Source organism: Balaenoptera borealis, assembly GCF_965194805.1.
Source record: "Balaenoptera borealis genome assembly, chromosome: 7".
NCBI lineage: Eukaryota > Metazoa > Chordata > Mammalia > Artiodactyla > Balaenopteridae > Balaenoptera > Balaenoptera borealis.
Window position 1 is genome coordinate 1,012,321 of NC_138864.1, and position 24,684 is coordinate 1,037,004.

Sequence of the window (24,684 nt, forward strand, 5' to 3'; positions counted from 1 at the left end):
ATGACAGTGGTCATGTAGAATTTTGATGAAAGGTATCATGGAGCACTGTGATGACAAAGGCCAAGGAACATTTTGATGACAAGTGTCATTGAGCAATGGGATGACACGGGAATGGAGTATTATGATGACAAGTGTTCTGGAGCATTGTGATGACAAGGGCATGGAGCATTGTGATTCCAGGGGCCATGGAGCATTGTGATGACAACGGCATGGAGCATTGTGATGACACGGGCATGGAGCATTGTAATGATAGGCTATCTGGAGCATTGTGATGAAAAGTGGATGGAGCATTTTGATGACAGGATCCAAGGAGCATTGTGCTGACAATGGCATGGAGCATTGTGATGAAAAGGGTACTGGAGCACTGTGAGGAATGGCGTCATGGATCATTGTGATGACAGGGGTCATGGAGCTTTGTAATGACAAGCGTCATGGAGCATTGTGATGACACGGTCAAGGAACATTGCGATGACAAGAATTCTGGAGCATTGTGATGAAAGGGCATGGAGCATTCTGATTAAAGGTGACAAGGAGCATTGTGATGATATGGGCAGAGAACTTTGTGATGACAGGGGTCATGGAGCTTTTTGGTAAGAGAGGCCTTGGAGATTTGTGATGGCAGGCGTCATGGGGCATTGTGATGACAGCGGTCTTGGAGCATTGTGATGAAAGTGATCATGGATCATTGTGATGAGAAGTGTCCTGGAACCTTGTGATGACACGGTTCATGGAGCATTGTGATGACAAGGACCATGGCGAATTGTGATGACATCTGTCATGGGGCATTGTGATGACAGTGGTCATCTAGATTTGTAATGAAAGGTATCATGGAGCATAGTGATGACAGGGGCCATGGAACATTGTGATGACAAAGGCCATGGAGCATTGTGATGACAAGTGTCATGGGGCATTTTGATGATATTGGCATGGCGCATTATGATGACAAGTGTTCTGGAGCATTTTGATGACAAGGGCATGGAGCATTGTGATGAAAGGGGCCATGGAGCATTGAGATGACAGGCGTCATGAGGCATGGTGATGACAGTGGTCATGGAGCACTGTGATGAAAGAGATCATGGAGCAATATGATAACAGGGGCCATGGATCATTGTGATGACAGGTGTATTGGAGCATTGTGATGAAAGTAGTCATGGATCATTGTGATGACATGTGTCCTGGAACACTGTGATGACACGGTTCATCGAGTATTGTGATGAAAAGGGTCATAGCGAATTGTGACGACAGGTGTCATGGGGCATTGTGATGACATTGATCATCTAGGAATTGTGAAGAAAGGTGTCATGGAGCACTGTGATGACTGGGGGCATGAAGCATTGTTATGAAAATTGTCCTGGATTATTGTGATGACAGCAGTCATGGAGAATTGTGATGACAGGGATTATGCAGCATCGTGTTGACAACGGTATGGACTATTGTGATGACAATGGTCATGGAGCAATGTGATGAAAGTCTTTATGGAACATCGTGATGAAAAGTGCCTGGGAGCATTGTGACGATAAAGGCCATGGAGCAATGTGATGACAAGTGTCATGGAGCATTGTAATGAAAGGTTTCATTGTGCACTGTGATGACAAGGGGGATGGAGTATTGTGATGAAACTGGTCCTGGAGCATTGTGATAACAAAAGCCATGGAGCTTTGTGATGACAGGCATCATGGAGCATTGTGAAGAAAGGGCCCATGGCGAATTGTAATGACAATAGAGAAATGTGATGAAAATGGTCAGCGAGCATAGTGATTAGAGTGGTCATTGAGAATTGTGATGAAAAGCGACATAGAGCATTGTGATGACAAAGGTCATGGAGAACAGTGATGACCAGGGTATTGAAGCATGGTGATGCCACGGTCATGGAACATTGTGATGACAAGAATTCTGGAGCATTGTGAGGAAACAGGCATGGAGCATTGTGATTATAGGGGACATGGAGCATTGTGATGACATGGGCAGGGAACACTGTGATGACAGGTGTTATGGAGCAATGTGATGACAAGTGTCGTGGAGCATTGTCATGAGAGGGGCCTTGGAGAATTGTGATGACCATGGTCATGGAGCATTGTGATGACATGGGCCATGGAGCATTGTGAAGACAAGATTCATGGAGCATTGTGATGACACGGGCATGAAGCATGGTGATGACAACAGACCTGGAGCATTGTGATGACAAGGGTATGGAGCATTGTGATTACAGGAGACATGGAGCATTGTGATGACATTGGCAGGGATCATTGTGATTACGGGGATCATGGAGCATTGTGATGACAAGTGTCATCCAATATTGTGCTGACCCAGATCATGGAGCATTTTGATGAGAGTGGCCTTGGAGCACAGTGATGAGAGACGTCATGGGGCATTATGGTGACAGTGGTCAAGGAGCATTGTGATGAAAGTGTTCATGGAGCAACTGGATTATCGGGACAATGGAGCATTGTGAATACAAAGGCCATGGAGCATTGAGATAACAGAGTTCATGGAGCATTGTGATGAAAGTGGTCATGGATCACTGTGATGACAAGTGTCCTGGAACCTAGTGATGACACGGTTCATACAGCCTTGAGATGACAAGGGCCAAGGCGAATTGTGATGACACGTGTCATGGGGCATAGTGATGACATTGGTCATCTTGCATTGTGATGACAGTGGTCATGTAGAATTTTGATGAAAGGTATCATGGAGCACTGTGATGACAAAGGCCAAGGAACATTTTGATGACAAGTGTCATTGAGCAATGGGATGACACGGGAATGGAGTATTATGATGACAAGTGTTCTGGAGCATTGTGATGACAAGGGCATGGAGCATTGTGATTCCAGGGGCCATGGAGCATTGTGATGACAACGGCATGGAGCATTGTGATGACACGGGCATGGAGCATTGTAATGATAGGCTATCTGGAGCATTGTGATGAAAAGTGGATGGAGCATTTTGATGACAGGATCCAAGGAGCATTGTGCTGACAATGGCATGGAGCATTGTGATGAAAAGGGTACTGGAGCACTGTGAGGAATGGCGTCATGGATCATTGTGATGACAGGGGTCATGGAGCTTTGTAATGACAAGCGTCATGGAGCATTGTGATGACACGGTCAAGGAACATTGCGATGACAAGAATTCTGGAGCATTGTGATGAAAGGGCATGGAGCATTCTGATTAAAGGTGACAAGGAGCATTGTGATGATATGGGCAGAGAACTTTGTGATGACAGGGGTCATGGAGCTTTTTGGTAAGAGAGGCCTTGGAGATTTGTGATGGCAGGCGTCATGGGGCATTGTGATGACAGCGGTCTTGGAGCATTGTGATGAAAGTGATCATGGATCATTGTGATGAGAAGTGTCCTGGAACCTTGTGATGACACGGTTCATGGAGCATTGTGATGACAAGGACCATGGCGAATTGTGATGACATCTGTCATGGGGCATTGTGATGACAGTGGTCATCTAGATTTGTAATGAAAGGTATCATGGAGCATAGTGATGACAGGGGCCATGGAACATTGTGATGACAAAGGCCATGGAGCATTGTGATGACAAGTGTCATGGGGCATTTTGATGATATTGGCATGGCGCATTATGATGACAAGTGTTCTGGAGCATTTTGATGACAAGGGCATGGAGCATTGTGATGAAAGGGGCCATGGAGCATTGAGATGACAGGCGTCATGAGGCATGGTGATGACAGTGGTCATGGAGCACTGTGATGAAAGAGATCATGGAGCAATATGATAACAGGGGCCATGGATCATTGTGATGACAGGTGTATTGGAGCATTGTGATGAAAGTAGTCATTGATCATTGTGATGACATGTGTCCTGGAACACTGTGATGACACGGTTCATCGAGTATTGTGATGAAAAGGGTCATAGCGAATTGTGACGACAGGTGTCATGGGGCATTGTGATGACATTGATCATCTAGGAATTGTGATGAAAGGTGTCATGGAGCACTGTGATGACTGGGGGCATGAAGCATTGTTATGAAAATTGTCCTGGATTATTGTGATGACAGCAGTCATGGAGAATTGTGATGACAGGGATTATGCAGCATCGTGTTGACAACGGTATGGACTATTGTGATGACAATGGTCATGGAGCAATGTGATGAAAGTCTTTATGGAACATCGTGATGAAAAGTGCCTGGGAGCATTGTGACGATAAAGGCCATGGAGCAATGTGATGACAAGTGTCATGGAGCATTGTAATGAAAGGTTTCATTGTGCACTGTGATGACAAGGGGGATGGAGTATTGTGATGAAACTGGTCCTGGAGCATTGTGATAACAAAAGCCATGGAGCTTTGTGATGACAGGCATCATGGAGCATTGTGAAGAAAGGGCCCATGGCGAATTGTAATGACAATAGAGAAATGTGATGAAAATGGTCAGCGAGCATAGTGATTAGAGTGGTCATTGAGAATTGTGATGAAAAGCGACATAGAGCATTGTGATGACAAAGGTCATGGAGAACAGTGATGACCAGGGTATTGAAGCATGGTGATGCCACGGTCATGGAACATTGTGATGACAAGAATTCTGGAGCATTGTGAGGAAACAGGCATGGAGCATTGTGATTATAGGGGACATGGAGCATTGTGATGACATGGGCAGGGAACACTGTGATGACAGGTGTTATGGAGCAATGTGATGACAAGTGTCGTGGAGCATTGTCATGAGAGGGGCCTTGGAGAATTGTGATGACCATGGTCATGGAGCATTGTGATGACATGGGCCATGGAGCATTGTGAAGACAAGATTCATGGAGCATTGTGATGACACGGGCATGAAGCATGGTGATGACAACAGACTTGGAGCATTGTGATGACAAGGGTATGGAGCATTGTGATTACAGGAGACATGGAGCATTGTGATGACATTGGCAGGGATCATTGTGATTACGGGGATCATGGAGCATTGTGATGACAAGTGTCATCCAATATTGTGCTGACCCAGATCATGGAGCATTTTGATGAGAGTGGCCTTGGAGCACAGTGATGAGAGACGTCATGGGGCATTATGGTGACAGTGGTCAAGGAGCATTGTGATGAAAGTGTTCATGGAGCAACTGGATTATCGGGACAATGGAGCATTGTGAATACAAAGGCCATGGAGCATTGAGATAACAGAGTTCATGGAGCATTGTGATGAAAGTGGTCATGGATCACTGTGATGACAAGTGTCCTGGAACCTAGTGATGACACGGTTCATACAGCCTTGAGATGACAAGGGCCAAGGCGAATTGTGATGACACGTGTCATGGGGCATAGTGATGACATTGGTCATCTTGCATTGTGATGACAGTGGTCATGTAGAATTTTGATGAAAGGTATCATGGAGCACTGTGATGACAAAGGCCAAGGAACATTTTGATGACAAGTGTCATTGAGCAATGGGATGACACGGGAATGGAGTATTATGATGACAAGTGTTCTGGAGCATTGTGATGACAAGGGCATGGAGCATTGTGATGACAGGGGCCATGGAGCATTGTGATGACAACGGCATGGAGCATTGTGATGACACGGGCATGGAGCATTGTAATGATAGGCTATCTGGAGCATTGTGATGAAAAGTGGATGGAGCATTTTGATGACAGGATCCAAGGAGCATTGTGCTGACAATGGCATGGAGCATTGTGATGAAAAGGGTACTGGAGCACTGCGAGGAAAGGAATCATGGGTCATTGTGATGACAGGGGTCATGGAGCTTTGTGATGACAAGGGTCATGGAGCATTGTGATGACACGGTCAAGGAACATTGTGATGACAAGAATTCTGGAGCATTGTGATGAAAGGGCATGGAGCATTGTGATTAAAGGTGAGAAGGAGCATTGTGATGATATGGGCAGAGAACTTTGTGATGACAGGGGTCATGGAGCTTTTTGGTAAGAGAGGCCTTGGAGATTTGTGATGGCAGGCGTCATGGGGCATTGTGATGACAGGGGTCTTGGAACATTGTGATGAAAGGGGTCATGGAGCACTGTGATTACAGGGGCCATGGAACATTGTGAATACAAAGGCTATGGAGCATTGAGATGACAGTGTTCATGGAGCATGGTGATGAAAGTGATCATGGCGCACTGTGATGAAAGAGATCATGGAGCAATATGATAACAGGGGCCATGGATCATTGTGATGACAGGTGTATTGGAGCATTGTGATGAAAGCAGTCATGGATCATTGTGATGACATGTGTCCTGGAACACTGTGATGACACGGTTCATCGAGTATTGTGATGAAAAGGGTCAGAGCGAATTGTGATGACAGGTGTCATGGGGCATTGTGATGACATTGATCATCTAGGAATTGTGATGAAAGGTGTCATGGAGCCCTGTGATGAAAGTTTTTATGGAACATCGTGATGAAAATTGCCTGGGAGCATTGTGACGATAAAGGCCATGGAGCAATGTGATGACAAGTGTCATGGAGCATTGTAATGAAAGGTTTCATTGTGCACTGTGATGACAAGGGGGATGGAGTATTGTGATGAATCTGGTCCTGGAGCTTTGTGATAACAAAAGTCATGTAGCTTTGTGATGACAGGCATCATGGAGCATTGTGAAGAAAGGGGCCATGGGAAATTGTAATGACAATAGAGAAATGTGATGAAAATGGTCAGCGAGCGTTATGATTAAAGTGGTCATTGAGAAATGTGATGAAAAGCGACATAGAGCATTGTGATGACAAAGGTCATGGAGAACTGTGATGACCAGGGTCATGTAGCATTGTGATGACACGGTCATGGAACATTGTGATGACAAGAATTCTGGAGCATTGTGATGACAAGGGCCATGGAGCATTGTGATGCCACTGTCATGGAACATTGTGATGACAAGAATTCTGGAGCATTGTGAGGAAACAGGCATGGAGCATTGTGATTATAGGGGACATGGAGCATTGTGATGACATGGGCCATGGAGCATTGTGAAGACAAGATTCATGGAGCATTGTGATGACACGGGCATGAAGCATGGTGATGACAAAAGACCTGAAGCATTGTGATGACAAGGGCATGGAGCATTGTGATTACAGGAGACATGGAGCATTGTGATGACATAGGCAGGGATCATTGTGATTACAGGGATCATGGAGCATTGTGATGACAAGTGTCATCCAATATTGTGCTGACACAGATCATGGAGCATTTTGATGAGAGTGGCCTTGGAGCACAATGATGAGAGACGTCATGGGGCATTATGGTGACAGTGGTCAAGGAGCCTTGTGCTGAAAGTGTTCATGGAGCAACGCGATTATCGGGACAATGGAGCACTGTGAATACAAAGGCCATGGAGCATTGAGATAACAGAGTTCATGGAGCATTGTGATGAAAGTGGTCATGGATCACTGTGATGAGAAGTGTCCTGGAACTTAGTGATGACACGGTTCATACAGCCTTGAGATGACAAGGGCCAAGGCGAATTGTGATGACATTGGTCATCTTGGATTGTGATGACAGTGGTCATGTAGAATTTTGATTAAAGGTATCATGGAGCAGTGTGATGACAAAGGCCAAGGAACATTTTGATGACAAGTGTCATTGAGCAATGGGATGACACGGGAATGGAGTATTATGATGATAAGTGTTCTGGAGCACTGTGATGACAAGGGCATGGAGCATTGTGATTACAGGGGCCATGGAGCATTGTGATGACAACGGCATGGAGCTTTGTGATGACACGGGCATGGAGCATTGTAATGATAGGCTATCTGGAGCATTGTAATGAAAAGGGGACAGAGAATTTTGATGAGATGGTCCAAGGAGAATTGTGCTGACAATGACATGGCGCATTGTGATGAAAAGGGTACTGGAGCACTGTGAGGAAAGGAGTCATGGGTCATTGTGATGACAGGGGTCATGGAGCTTTTTGGTAAGAGAGGCCTTGGAGATTTGTGATGGCAGGCGTCATGGGGCATTGTGATGACAGCGGTCTTGGAGCATTGTGATGAAAGGGGTCATGGAGCACTGTGATTACAGGGGCCATGGAGCATTGTGAATACAAAGGCTATGGAGCATTGAGATGACAGTGTTCATGGAGCATTGTGATGAAAGTGATCATGGATCATTGTGATGACAAGTGTCCTGGAACCTTGTGATGACACGTTTCATGGAGCATTGTGGTGACAAGGACCATGGCGAATTGTGATGACATCTGTCATGGGGCATTGTGATGACAGTGGTCATCTAGAATTGTGATGAATGGTAACATGGAGCACTGTGATGACAGGGGCCATGGAACATTGTGATGACAAAGGCCATGGAGCAATGTGATGACAAGTGTCATGGAGCATTGTAATGAAAGGTTTCATTGTGCACTGTGATGACAAGGGGGATGGAGTATTGTGATGAAACTGGTCCTGGAGCATTGTGATAACAAAAGCCATGGAGCTTATTGATGACAGGCATCATGGAGCATTGTGAAGAAAGGGCCCATGGTGAATTGTAATGACAATAGAGAAATGTGATGAAAATGGTCAGTGAGCATAGTGATTAGAGTGGTCATTGAGAATTGTGATGAAAAGCGACATAGAGCATTGTGATGACAAAGGTCATGGAGAACAGTGATGACCAGGGTATTGAAGCATTGTGATGACACGGTCATGGAACATTGTGATGACAAGAATTCTGGAGCATTGTGATGACAAGGGCCATGGAGCATTGTGATGCCACGGTCATGGAACATTGTGATGACAAGAATTCTGGAGCATTGTGAGGAAACAGGCATGGAGCATTGTGATTATAGGGGACATGGAGCATTGTGATGACATGGGCAGGGAACACTGTGATGACAGGTGTTATGGAGCAATGTGATGACAAGTGTCGTGGAGCATTGTGATGAGAGGGGCCTTGGAGAATTGTGATGACAATGGTCATGGAGCATTGTGATGACATGGGCCATGGAGCATTGTGAAGACAAGATTCATGGAGCATTGTGATGACACGGGCATGAAGCATGGTGATGACAACAGACCTGGAGCATTGTGATGACAAGGGTATGGAGCATTGTGATTACAGGAGACATGGAGCATTGTGATGACATTGGCAGGGATCATTGTGATTACGGGGATCATGGAGCATTGTTGTGACAAGTGTCATCCAATATTGTGCTGACCCAGATCATGGAGCATTTTGATGAGAGTGGCCTTGGAGCACAGTGATGAGAGACGTCATGGGGCATTATGTTGACAGTGGTCAAGGAGCCTTGTGCTGAAAGTGTTCATGGAGCAACGCGATTATCGGGACAATGGAGCATTGTGAATACAAAGGCCATGGAGCATTGAGATAACAGAGTTCATGGAGCATTGTGATGAAAGTGGTCATGGATCACTGTGATGACAAGTGTCCTGGAACCTAGTGATGACACGGTTCATACAGCCTTGAGATGACAAGGGCCAAGGCGAATTGTGATGACACCTGTCATGGGGCATTGTGCTGATACTGGTCATCTTGCATTGTGATGACAGTGGTCATGTAGAATTTTGATTAAAGGTATCATGGAACAGTGTGATGTCAAAGGCCAAGGAACATTTTGATGACAAGTGTCATTGAGCAATGGGATGACACGGGAATGGAGTATTATGATGACAAGTGTTCTGGAGCATTGTGATGACAAGGGCATGGAGCATTGTGATTACAGGGGCCATGGAGCATTGTGATGACAACGGCATGGAGCACTGTGTTGACACGGGCATGGAGCATTGTAATGATAGGCTATCTGGAGAATTGTGATGAAAAGGGGATGGAGCATTTTGATGACAGGATCCAAGGAGCATTGTGCTGACAATGGCATGGAGCATTGTGATGAAAAGGGTACTGGAGCACTGTGAGGTAAGGAGTCATGGATCATTGTGATGACAGGGGTCATGGAGCTTTGTGATGACAAGGGTCATGGAGCATTGTAATGACACGGTCAAGGAACATTGCGATGACAAGAATTCTGGAGCATTGTGATGAAAGGGCATGGAGCATTGTGATTAAAGGTGACAAGGAGCATTGTGATGATATGGGCAGAGAACTTTGTGATGACAGGGGTCATGGAGCATTGTGATGAAAGTGTCATGGAACATTGGGCTGACAGGGATCATGGAGCTTTTTGGTAAGAGAGGCCTTTTGAGATTTGTGATGGCAGGCCTCATGGGGCATTGTGATGACAGCGGTCTTGGAGCATTGGGATGAAAGGGGTAATGGAGCACTGTGATTACAGGGGCCATGGAGCATTGTGAATACAAAGGCTATGGAGCATTGAGATGACAGGGTTCATGTAGCATTGTGATGAAAGTGATCATGGATCATTGTGATGACAAGTGTCATGGGGCATTTTGATGACATTGGCATGGAGCATTTTGATGACAAGAGTTCTGGAGCATTTTGATGAAAAGGGCAGGGAACACTGTGATGACTGGGTTCATGGAGCATTGTGATGAAAGAGGCCATGGAGCATTGAGATGACAGGCCTCATGAGGCATGGTTTTGACAGTGGTCATGGAGCATTGTGATGAAAGAGATCGTGGAGCAATATGATAACAGGGGACATGGATCATTGTGATGACATGTGTACTGGAGCATTGTGTTTAAAGTAGTCATGGAACATTGTGATGACATGTGTCCTGGAACACTGTGATGACACGGTTCATCGAGTATTGCGATGACAAGGGTCATAGCGAATTGTGACGACAGGTGTCATGGGGCATTGTGATGACATTGATCATCTAGGAATTGTGATGAAAGGTGTCATGGAGCACTGTGATGACTGGGGGCATGAAGCATTGTTATGAAAATTGTCCTGGATTATTGTGATGACAGCAGTCATAGAGAATTGTGATGACAGGGATTATGCAGCATTGTGTTGACAAGGGTATGGACTATTGTGATGACAATGGTCATGGAGCAATGTGATGAAAGTATTCATGGAACATCGTGATGAAAAGTGGCTGGGAGCATTGTGACGATAAACGCCATGGAGCATTGTGATGACAAGTGTCATGGAGCATTGTAATGAAAGGTTTCATTGTGCACTGTGATGACAAGGGGGATGGAGTATTGTGATGAAACTGGTCCTGGAGCATTGTGGTAACAAAAGCCATGGAGCTTTGTGATGACAGGCATCATGGAGCATTGTGAAGAAAGGGGCCATGGCGAATTGTAATGACAATAGAATAATGTGATGAAAATGGTCAGCGAGCATAGTGATTAAAGTGGTCATTGAGAATTGTGATGAAAAGCGACATAGAGCATTGTGATGACAAAGGTCATGGAGAACAGTGATGACCAGGGTCATGTAGCATTGTGATGACACAGTCATGGAACATTGTGATGACAAGAATTCTGGAGCATCGTGAGGAAAAAGGCAGGGAGCATTTTGATTATAGGGGACATGGAGCATTGTGATGACATGGGCAGGGAACACTGTGATGACAGGTGTTATGGAGCAATGTGATGACAAGTGTCGTGGAGCATTGTGATGAGAGGGGCCTTGGAGAATTGTGATGACAGGGGTCATGGAGCATTGTGAAGACAAGATTCATGGAGCATTGTGATGACACGGGCATGAAGCATGGTGATGATAACAGACCTGGAGCATTGTGATGACAAGGGCATGGAGCATTGTGATTACAGGAGACATGGAGCACTGTGATGACATTGGCAGGGATCATTGTGATTCCAGGGATCATGGAGCATTGTGAGGACAAGTGTCATCCAATATTGTGCTGACACAGATCATGGAGCATGGTGATGAGAGTGGCCTTGGAGCACAGTGATGAGAGACGTCATGGGGCATTATGGTGACAGTGGTCAAGGAGCATTGTGATGAAAGTGGTCAAGGAGTATTGTGATGAAAATGTTCATGGAGCGACGGGATTATCGGGACAATGGAGCATTGTGAATACAAAGGCCATGGAGCATTGAGATAACAGAGTTCATGGAGCATTGTGATGAAAGTGGTCATGGATCATTGTGATGACAAGTGTCCTGGAACCTAGTGATGACACGGTTCATAAAGCCTTGAGATGACAAGGGCCAAGGCGAATTGTGATGACACGTGTCATGGGGCATTGTGATGATATTGGTCATCTTGCATTGTGATGACAGTGGTCATGTAGAATTTTGATTAAAGGTATCATGGAGCACTGTGATGACAAAGGCCAAGGAACATTTTGATGACAAGTGTCATTGAGCAATGGGATGACACGGGAATGGAGTATTATGATGACAAGTGTTCTGGAGCATTGTGATGACAAGGGCATGGAGCATTGTGATTCCAGGGGCCATGGAGCATTGTGATGACAACGGCATGGAGCATTGTGATGACACGGGCATGGAGCATTGTAATGATAGGCTATCTGGAGCATTGTGATGAAAAGTGGATGGAGCATTTTGATGACAGGATCCAAGGAGCATTGTGCTGACAATGGCATGGAGCATTGTGATGAAAAGGGTACTGGAGCACTGTGAGGAATGGCGTCATGGATCATTGTGATGACAGGGGTCATGGAGCTTTGTAATGACAAGCGTCATGGAGCATTGTGATGACACGGTCAAGGAACATTGCGATGACAAGAATTCTGGAGCATTGTGATGAAAGGGCATGGAGCATTCTGATTAAAGGTGACAAGGAGCATTGTGATGATATGGGCAGAGAACTTTGTGATAACAGGGGTCATGGAGCTTTTTGGTAAGAGAGGCCTTGGAGATTTGTGATGGCAGGCGTCATGGGGCATTGTGATGACAGCGGTCTTGGAGCATTGTGATGAAAGTGATCATGGATCATTGTGATGAGAAGTGTCCTGGAACCTTGTGATGACACGGTTCATGGAGCATTGTGATGACAAGGACCATGGCGAATTGTGATGACATCTGTCATGGGGCATTGTGATGACAGTGGTCATCTAGATTTGTAATGAAAGGTATCATGGAGCATAGTGATGACAGGGGCCATGGAACATTGTGATGACAAAGGCCATGGAGCATTGTGATGACAAGTGTCATGGGGCATTTTGATGATATTGGCATGGCGCATTATGATGACAAGTGTTCTGGAGCATTTTGATGACAAGGGCATGGAGCATTGTGATGAAAGGGGCCATGGAGCATTGAGATGACAGGCGTCATGAGGCATGGTGATGACAGTGGTCATGGAGCACTGTGATGAAAGAGATCATGGAGCAATATGATAACAGGGGCCATGGATCATTGTGATGACAGGTGTATTGGAGCATTGTGATGAAAGTAGTCATGGATCATTGTGATGACATGTGTCCTGGAACACTGTGATGACACGGTTCATCGAGTATTGTGATGAAAAGGGTCATAGCGAATTGTGACGACAGGTGTCATGGGGCATTGTGATGACATTGATCATCTAGGAATTGTGATGAAAGGTGTCATGGAGCACTGTGATGACTGGGGGCATGAAGCATTGTTATGAAAATTGTCCTGAATTATTGTGATGACAGCAGTCATGGAGAATTGTGATGACAGGGATTATGCAGCATCGTGTTGACAACGGTATGGACTATTGTGATGACAATGGTCATGGAGCAATGTGATGAAAGTTTTTATGGAACATCGTGATGAAAAGTGCCTGGGAGCATTGTGACGATAAAGGCCATGGAGCAATGTGATGACAAGTGTCATGGAGCATTGTAATGAAAGGTTTCATTGTGCACTGTGATGACAAGGGGGATGGAGTATTGTGATGAAACTGGTCCTGGAGCATTGTGATAACAAAAGCCATGGAGCTTTGTGATGACAGGCATCATGGAGCATTGTGAAGAAAGGGCCCATGGCGAATTGTAATGACAATAGAGAAATGTGATGAAAATGGTCAGCGAGCATAGTGATTAGAGTGGTCATTGAGAATTGTGATGAAAAGCGACATAGAGCATTGTGATGACAAAGGTCATGGAGAACAGTGATGACCAGGGTATTGAAGCATGGTGATGCCACGGTCATGGAACATTGTGATGACAAGAATTCTGGAGCATTGTGAGGAAACAGGCATGGAGCATTGTGATTATAGGGGACATGGAGCATTGTGATGACATGGGCAGGGAACACTGTGATGACAGGTGTTATGGAGCAATGTGATGACAAGTGTCGTGGAGCATTGTCATGAGAGGGGCCTTGGAGAATTGTGATGACCATGGTCATGGAGCATTGTGATGACATGGGCCATGGAGCATTGTGAAGACAAGATTCATGGAGCATTGTGATGACACGGGCATGAAGCATGGTGATGACAACAGACCTGGAGCATTGTGATGACAAGGGTATGGAGCATTGTGATTACAGGAGACATGGAGCATTGTGATGACATTGGCAGGGATCATTGTGATTACGGGGATCATGGAGCATTGTGATGACAAGTGTCATCCAATATTGTGCTGACCCAGATCATGGAGCATTTTGATGAGAGTGGCCTTGGAGCACAGTGATGAGAGACGTCATGGGGCATTATGGTGACAGTGGTCAAGGAGCATTGTGATGAAAGTGTTCATGGAGCAACGGGATTATCGGGACAATGGAGCATTGTGAATACAAAGGCCATGGAGCATTGAGATAACAGAGTTCATGGAGCATTGTGATGAAAGTGGTCATGGATCACTGTGATGACAAGTGTCCTGGAACCTAGTGATGACACGGTTCATACAGCCTTGAGATGACAAGGGCCAAGGCGAATTGTGATGACACGTGTCTTGGGGCATAGTGATGACATTGGTCATCTTGCATTGTGATGACAGTGGTCATGTAGAATTTTGATGAAAGGTATCATGGAGCACTGTGATGACAAAGGCCAAGGAACATTTTGATGACAAGTGTCATTGAGCAATGGGATGACACGGGAATGGAGTATTATGATGACAAGTGTTCTGGAGCATTGTGATGACAAGGGCATGGAGCATTGTGATGACAGGGGCCATGGAGCATTGTGATGACAACGGCATGGAGCATTGTGATGACACGGGCATGGAGCATTGTAATGATAGGCTATCTGGAGCATTGTGATGAAAAGTGGATGGAGCATTTTGATGACAGGATCCAAGGAGCATTGTGCTGACAATGGCATGGAGCATTGTGATGAAAAGGGTACTGGAGCACTGCGAGGAAAGGAATCATGGGTCATTGTGATGACAGGGGTCATGGAGCTTTGTGATGACAAGGGTCATGGAGCATTGTGATGACACGGTCAAGGAACATTGCGATGACAAGAATTCTGGAGCATTGTGATGAAAGGGCATGGAGCATTGTGATTAAAGGTGAGAAGGAGCATTGTGATGATATGGGCAGAGAACTTTGTGATGACAGGGGTCATGGAGCTTTTTGGTAAGAGAGGCCTTGGAGATTTGTGATGGCAGGCGTCATGGGGCATTGTGATGACAGCGGTCTTGGAACATTGTGATGAAAGGGGTCATGGAGCACTGTGATTACAGGGGCCATGGAACATTGTGAATACAAAGGCTATGGAGCATTGAGATGACAGTGTTCATGGAGCATGGTGATGAAAGTGATCATGGCGCACTGTGATGAAAGAGATCATGGAGCAATATGATAACAGGGGCCATGGATCATTGTGATGACAGGTGTATTGGAGCATTGTGATGAAAGCAGTCATGGATCATTGTGATGACATGTGTCCTGGAACACTGTGATGACACGGTTCATCGAGTATTGTGATGAAAAGGGTCAGAGCGAATTGTGATGACAGGTGTCATGGGGCATTGTGATGACATTGATCATCTAGGAATTGTGATGAAAGGTGTCATGGAGCACTGTGATGCCTGGGGGCATGAAGCATTGTTATGAAAATTGTCCTGGATTATTGTGATGACAGCAGTCATGGAGAATTGTGATGACAGGGATTATGCAGCATTGTGTTGACAACGGTATGGACTATTGTGATGACAATGGTCATGGAGCAATGTGATGAAAGTTTTTATGGAACATCGTGATGAAAATTGCCTGGGAGCATTGTGACGATAAAGGCCATGGAGCAATGTGATGACAAGTGTCATGGAGCATTGTAATGAAAGGTTTCATTGTGCACTGTGATGACAAGGGGGATGGAGTATTGTGATGAATCTGGTCCTGGAGCATTGTGATAACAAAAGTCATGTAGCTTTGTGATGACAGGCATCATGGAGCATTGTGAAGAAAGGGGCCATGGGAAATTGTAATGACAATAGAGAAATGTGATGAAAATGGTCAGCGAGCGTTATGATTAAAGTGGTCATTGAGAAATGTGATGAAAAGCGACATAGAGCATTGTGATGACAAAGGTCATGGAGAACTGTGATGACCAGGGTCATGTAGCATTGTGATGACACGGTCATGGAACATTGTGATGACAAGAATTCTGGAGCATTGTGATGACAAGGGCCATGGAGCATTGTGATGCCACGGTCATGGAACATTGTGATGACAAGAATTCTGGAGCATTGTGAGGAAACAGGCATGGAGCATTGTGATTATAGGGGACATGGAGCATTGTGATGACATGGGCCATGGAGCATTGTGAAGACAAGATTCATGGAGCATTGTGATGACACGGGCATGAAACATGGTGATGACAAAAGACCTGAAGCATTGTGATGACAAGGGCATGGAGCATTGTGATTACAGGAGACATGGAGCATTGTGATGACATAGGCAGGGATCATTGTGATTACAGGGATCATGGAGCATTGTGATGACAAGTGTCATCCAATATTGTGCTGACACAGATCATGGAGCATTTTGATGAGAGTGGCCTTGGAGCACAATGATGAGAGACGTCATGGGGCATTATGGTGACAGTGGTCAAGGAGCCTTGTGCTGAAAGTGTTCATGGAGCAACGCGATTATCGGGACAATGGAGCACTGTGAATACAAAGGCCATGGAGCATTGAGATAACAGAGTTCATGGAGCATTGTGATGAAAGTGGTCATGGATCACTGTGATGAGAAGTGTCCTGGAACTTAGTGATGACACGGTTCATACAGCCTTGAGATGACAAGGGCCAAGGCGAATTGTGATGACATTGGTCATCTTGGATTGTGATGACAGTGGTCATGTAGAATTTTGATTAAAGGTATCATGGAGCAGTGTGATGACAAAGGCCAAGGAACATTTTGATGACAAGTGTCATTGAGCAATGGGATGACACGGTAATGGAGTATTATGATGATAAGTGTTCTGGAGCACTGTGATGACAAGGGCATGGAGCATTGTGATTACAGGGGCCATGGAGCATTGTGATGACAACGGCATGGAGCTTTGTGATGACACGGGCATGGAGCATTGTAATGATAGGCTATCTGGAGCATTGTAATGAAAAGGGGACAGAGAATTTTGATGAGATGGTCCAAGGAGAATTGTGCTGACAATGACATGGCGCATTGTGATGAAAAGGGTACTGGAGCACTGTGAGGAAAGGAGTCATGGGTCATTGTGATGACAGGGGTCATGGAGCTTTTTGGTAAGAGAGGCCTTGGAGATTTGTGATGGCAGGCGTCATGGGGCATTGTGATGACAGCGGTCTTGGAGCATTGTGATGAAAGGGGTCATGGAGCACTGTGATTACAGGGGCCATGGAGCATTGTGAATACAAAGGCTATGGAGCATTGAGATGACAGTGTTCATGGAGCATTGTGATGAAAGTGATCATGGATCATTGTGATGACAAGTGTCCTGGAACCTTGTGATGACACGTTTCATGGAGCATTGTGGTGACAAGGACCATGGCGAATTGTGATGACATCTGTCATGGGGCATTGTGATGACAGTGGTCATCTAGAATTGTGATGAATGGTAACATGGAGCACTGTGATGACAGGGGCCATGGAACATTGTGATGACAAAGGCCATGGAGCATTGTGATGACAAGTGTCATGGGGCAATTTGAAGACATTGGCATGGAGCATTATGATGACAAGTGTTCTGGAGCATTTTGATGACAAGGGCATGGAGCTTTGTGATGAGAGGGGCCATGGAACATTGTGATGACAGGCGTCATGAGGCATGGTGATGACAGTGGTCATGGAGCACTGTGATGAAAGAGATCATGGAGCAATATGATAACAGGGGCCATGGATCATTGTGATGACAGGTGTATTGGAGCATTGTGATGAAAGTAGTCATGGATCATTGTGATGACATGTGTCCTGGAACACTGAGATGACACGGTTCATCGAGTATTGTGATGACAAGGGTCAGAGCGAATTGTGTCGACAGGTGTCATGGGGCATTGTGATGACATTGATCATCTAGGAATTGTGAAGAAAGGTGTCATGGAGCACTGTGATGACTGGGGGCATGAAGCATTGTTATGAAAATTGTCCTGGATTATTGTGATGACAGCAGTCATGGAGAATTGTGATGACAGGGATTATGCAGCATTGTGTTGACAACGGTATGGACTATTGTGATGACAATGGTCATGGAGCAATGTGATGAAAGTCTTTATGGAACATCGTGATGAAAAGTGCCTGGGAGCATTGTGACGATAAAGGCCATGGAGCAATGTGATGACAAGTGTCATGGAGCATTGTAATGAAAGGTTTCATTGTGCACTGTGATGACAAGGGGGATGGAGTATTGTGATGAAACTGGTCCTGGAGCATTGTGATAACAAAAGCCATGGAGCTTATTGATGACAGGCATCATGGAGCATTGTGAAGAAAGGGGCCATGGCGAATTGTAATGACAATAGAGAAATGTGATGAAAATGGTCAGCGAGCATAGTGATTAGAGTGGTCATTGAGAATTGTGATGAAAAGCGACATAGAGCATTGTGATGACAAAGGTCATGGAGAACAGTTATCACCAGGCTATTGAAGCATTGTGATGACACGGTCATGGAACATTGTGATGACAAGAATTCTGCAGCATTGTGATGAAAAGGGCCATGGAGCATTGTGATGTCACGGTCAAGGAACATTGTGATGACAAGAATTCTGGGGCATTGTGAGGAAACAGGCATGGAGCATTGTGATTATAGGGGACATGGAGCATTGTGATGACATGGGCAGGGAACACTGTGATGACAGGTGTTATGGAGCAATGTGATGACAAGTGTCGTGGAGCATTGTGATGAGAGGGGCCTTGGAGAATTGTGATGACAATGGTCATGGAGCATTGTGATGACATGGGCCATGGAGCATTGTGAAGACAAGATTCATGGAGCATTGTGATGACACGGGCATGAAGCATGGTGATGACAACAGACCTGGAGCATTGTGATGACAAGGGTATGGAGCATTGTGATTACAGGAGACATGGAGCATTGTGATGACATTGGCAGGGATCATTGTGATTACGGGGATCATGGAGCATTGTTGTGACAAGTGTCATCCAATATTGTGCTGACCCAGATCATGGAGCATTTTGATGAGAGTGGCCTTGGAGCACAGTGATGAGAGACGTCATGGGGCATTATGTTGACAGTGGTCAAGGAGCCTTGTGCTGAAAGTGTTCATGGAGCAACGCGATTATCGGGACAATGGAGCATTGTGAATACAAAGGCCATGGAGCATTGAGATAACAGAGTTCATGGAGCATTGTGATGAAAGTGGTCATGGATCACTGTGATGACAAGTGTCCTGGAACCTAGTGATGACACGGTTCATACAGCCTTGAGATGACAAGGGCCAAGGCGAATTGTGATGACACCTGTCATGGGGCATTGTGCTGATACTGGTCATCTTGCATTGTGATGACAGTGGTCATGTAGAATTTTGATTAAAGGTATCATGGAACACTGTGATGTCAAAGGCCAAGGAACATTTTGATGACAAGTGTCATTGAGCAATGGGATGACACGGGAATGGAGTATTATGATGACAAGTGTTCTGGAGCATTGTGATGACAAGGGCATGGAGCATTGTGATTACAGGGGCCATGGAGCATTGTGATGACAATGGCATGGAGCACTGTGTTGACACGGGCATGGAGCATTGTAATGATAGGCTATCTGGAGAATTGTGATGAAAAGGGGATGGAGCATTTTGATGACAGGATCCAAGGAGCATTGTGCTGACAATGGCATGGAGCATTGTGATGAAAAGGGTACTGGAGCACTGTGAGGAAAGGAGTCATGGATCATTGTGATGACAGGGGTCATGGAGCTTTGTGATGACAAGGGTCATGGAGCATTGTAATGACACGGTCAAGGAACATTGCGATGACAAGAATTCTGGAGCATTGTGATGAAAGGGCATGGAGCATTGTGATTAAAGGTGACAAGGAGCATTGTGATGATATGGGCAGAGAACTTTGTGATGACAGGGGTCATGGAGCATTGTGATGAAAGTGTCATGGAACATTGGGCTGACAGGGATCATGGAGCTTTTTGGTAAGAGAGGCCTTTTGAGATTTGTGATGGCAGGCCTCATGGGGCATTGTGATGACAGCGGTCTTGGAGCATTGGGATGAAAGGGGTAATGGAGCACTGTGATTACAGGGGCCATGGAGCATTGTGAATACAAAGGCTATGGAGCATTGAGATGACAGGGTTCATGTAGCATTGTGATGAAAGTGATCATGGATCATTGTGATGACAAGTGTCATGGGGCATTTTGATGACATTGGCATGGAGCATTTTGATGACAAGAGTTCTGGAGCATTTTGATGAAAAGGGCAGGGAACATTGTGATGACTGGGTTCATGGAGCATTGTGATGAAAGAGGCCATGGAGCATTGAGATGACAGGCCTCATGAGGCATGGTTTTGACAGTGGTCATGGAGCATTGTGATGAAAGAGATCGTGGAGCAATATGATAACAGGGGACATGGATCATTGTGATGACATGTGTACTGGAGCATTGTGTTTAAAGTAGTCATGGATCATTGTGATGACATGTGTCCTGGAACACTGTGATGACACGGTTCATCGAGTATTGCGATGACAAGGGTCATAGCGAATTGTGACGACAGGTGTCATGGGGCATTGTGATGACATTGATCATCTAGGAATTGTGATGAAAGGTGTCATGGAGCACTGTGATGACTGGGGGCATGAAGCATTTTTATGAAAATTGTCCTGGATTATTGTGATGACAGCAGTCATAGAGAATTGTGATGACAGGGATTATGCAGCATTGTGTTGACAAGGGTATGGACTATTGTGATGACAATGGTCATGGAGCAATGTGATGAAAGTATTCATGGAACATCGTGATGAAAAGTGGCTGGGAGCATTGTGACGATAAACGCCATGGAGCATTGTGATGACAAGTGTCATGGAGCATTGTAATGAAAGGTTTCATTGTGCACTGTGATGACAAGGGGGATGGAGTATTGTGAGGAAACTGGTCCTGGAGCATTGTGGTAACAAAAACCATGGAGCTTTGTGATGACAGGCATCATGGAGCATTGTGAAGAAAGGGGCCATGGCGAATTGTAATGACAATAGAATAATGTGATGAAAATGGTCAGCGAGCATAGTGATTAAAGTGGTCATTGAGAATTGTGATGAAAAGCGACATAGAGCATTGTGATGACAAAGGTCATGGAGAACAGTGATGACCAGGGTCATGTAGCATTGTGATGACACAGTCATGGAACATTGTGATGACAAGAATTCTGGAGCATCGTGAGGAAAAAGGCAGGGAGCATTTTGATTATAGGGGACATGGAGCATTGTGATGACATGGGCAGGGAACACTGTGATGACAGGTGTTATGGAGCAATGTGATGACAAGTGTCGTGGAGCATTGTGATGAGAGGGGCCTTGGAGAATTGTGATGACAGGGGTCATGGAGCATTGTGAAGACAAGATTCATGGAGCATTGTGATGACACGGGCATGAAGCATGGTGATGATAACAGACCTGGAGCATTGTGATGACAAGGGCATGGAGCATTGTGATTACAGGAGACATGGAGCACTGTGATGACATTGGCAGGGATCATTGTGATTCCAGGGATCATGGAGCATTGTGAGGACAAGTGTCATCCAATATTGTGCTGACACAGATCATGGAGCATGGTGATGAGAGTGGCCTTGGAGCACAGTGATGAGAGACGTCATGGGGCATTATGGTGACAGTGGTCAAGGAGCATTGTGATGAAAGTGGTCAAGGAGCATTGTGATGAAAATGTTCATGGAGCGACGGGATTATCGGGACAATGGAGCATTGTGAATACAAAGGCCATGGAGCATTGAGATAACAGAGTTCATGGAGCATTGTGATGAAAGTGGTCATGGATCACTGTGATGACAAGTGTCCTGGAACCTAGTGATGACACGGTTCATACAGCCTTGAGATGACAAGGGCCAAGGCGAATTGTGATGACACGTGTCATGGGGCATAGTGATGACATTGGTCATCTTGCATTGTGATGACAGTGGTCATGTAGAATTTTGATGAAAGGTATCATGGAGCACTGTGATGACAAAGGCCAAGGAACATTTTGATGACAAGTGTCATTGAGCAATGGGATGACACGGGAATGGAGTATTATGATGACAAGTGTTCTGGAGCATTGTGATGACAAGGGCATGGAGCATTGTGATTCCAGGGGCCATGGAGCATTGTGATGACAACGGCATGGAGCATTGTGATGACACGGGCATGGAGCATTGTAATGATAGGCTATCTGGAGCATTGTGATGAAAAGTGGATGGAGCATTTTGATGACAGGATCCAAGGAGCATTGTGCTGACAATGGCATGGAGCATTGTGATGAAAAGGGTACTGGAGCACTGTGAGGAATGGCGTCATGGATCATTGTGATGACAGGGGTCATGGAGCTTTGTAATGACAAGCGTCATGGAGCATTGTGATGACACGGTCAAGGAACATTGCGATGACAAGAATTCTGGAGCATTGTGATGAAAGGGCATGGAGCATTCTGATTAAAGGTGACAAGGAGCATTGTGATGATATGGGCAGAGAACTTTGTGATGACAGGGGTCATGGAGCTTTTTGGTAAGAGAGGCCTTGGAGATTTGTGATGGCAGGCGTCATGGGGCATTGTGATGACAGCGGTCTTGGAGCATTGTGATGAAAGTGATCATGGATCATTGTGATGAGAAGTGTCCTGGAACCTTGTGATGACACGGTTCATGGAGCATTGTGATGACAAGGACCATGGCGAATTGTGATGACATCTGTCATGGGGCATTGTGATGACAGTGGTCATCTAGATTTGTAATGAAAGGTATCATGGAGCATAGTGATGACAGGGGCCATGGAACATTGTGATGACAAAGGCCATGGAGCATTGTGATGACAAGTGTCATGGGGCATTTTGATGATATTGGCATGGCGCATTATGATGACAAGTGTTCTGGAGCATTTTGATGACAAGGGCATGGAGCATTGTGATGAAAGGGGCCATGGAGCATTGAGATGACAGGCGTCATGAGGCATGGTGATGACAGTGGTCATGGAGCACTGTGATGAAAGAGATCATGGAGCAATATGATAACAGGGGCCATGGATCATTGTGATGACAGGTGTATTGGAGCATTGTGATGAAAGTAGTCATGGATCATTGTGATGACATGTGTCCTGGAACACTGTGATGACACGGTTCATCGAGTATTGTGATGAAAAGGGTCATAGCGAATTGTGACGACAGGTGTCATGGGGCATTGTGATGACATTGATCATCTAGGAATTGTGAAGAAAGGTGTCATGGAGCACTGTGATGACTGGGGGCATGAAGCATTGTTATGAAAATTGTCCTGGATTATTGTGATGACAGCAGTCATGGAGAATTGTGATGACAGGGATTATGCAGCATCGTGTTGACAACGGTATGGACTATTGTGATGACAATGGTCATGGAGCAATGTGATGAAAGTCTTTATGGAACATCGTGATGAAAAGTGCCTGGGAGCATTGTGACGATAAAGGCCATGGAGCAATGTGATGACAAGTGTCATGGAGCATTGTAATGAAAGGTTTCATTGTGCACTGTGATGACAAGGGGGATGGAGTATTGTGATGAAACTGGTCCTGGAGCATTGTGATAACAAAAGCCATGGAGCTTTGTGATGACAGGCATCATGGAGCATTGTGAAGAAAGGGCCCATGGCGAATTGTAATGACAATAGAGAAATGTGATGAAAATGGTCAGCGAGCATAGTGATTAGAGTGGTCATTGAGAATTGTGATGAAAAGCGACATAGAGCATTGTGATGACAAAGGTCATGGAGAACAGTGATGACCAGGGTATTGAAGCATGGTGATGCCACGGTCATGGAACATTGTGATGACAAGAATTCTGGAGCATTGTGAGGAAACAGGCATGGAGCATTGTGATTATAGGGGACATGGAGCATTGTGATGACATGGGCAGGGAACACTGTGATGACAGGTGTTATGGAGCAATGTGATGACAAGTGTCGTGGAGCATTGTCATGAGAGGGGCCTTGGAGAATTGTGATGACCATGGTCATGGAGCATTGTGATGACATGGGCCATGGAGCATTGTGAAGACAAGATTCATGGAGCATTGTGATGACACGGGCATGAAGCATGGTGATGACAACAGACCTGGAGCATTGTGATGACAAGGGTATGGAGCATTGTGATTACAGGAGACATGGAGCATTGTGATGACATTGGCAGGGATCATTGTGATTACGGGGATCATGGAGCATTGTGATGACAAGTGTCATCCAATATTGTGCTGACCCAGATCATGGAGCATTTTGATGAGAGTGGCCTTGGAGCACAGTGATGAGAGACGT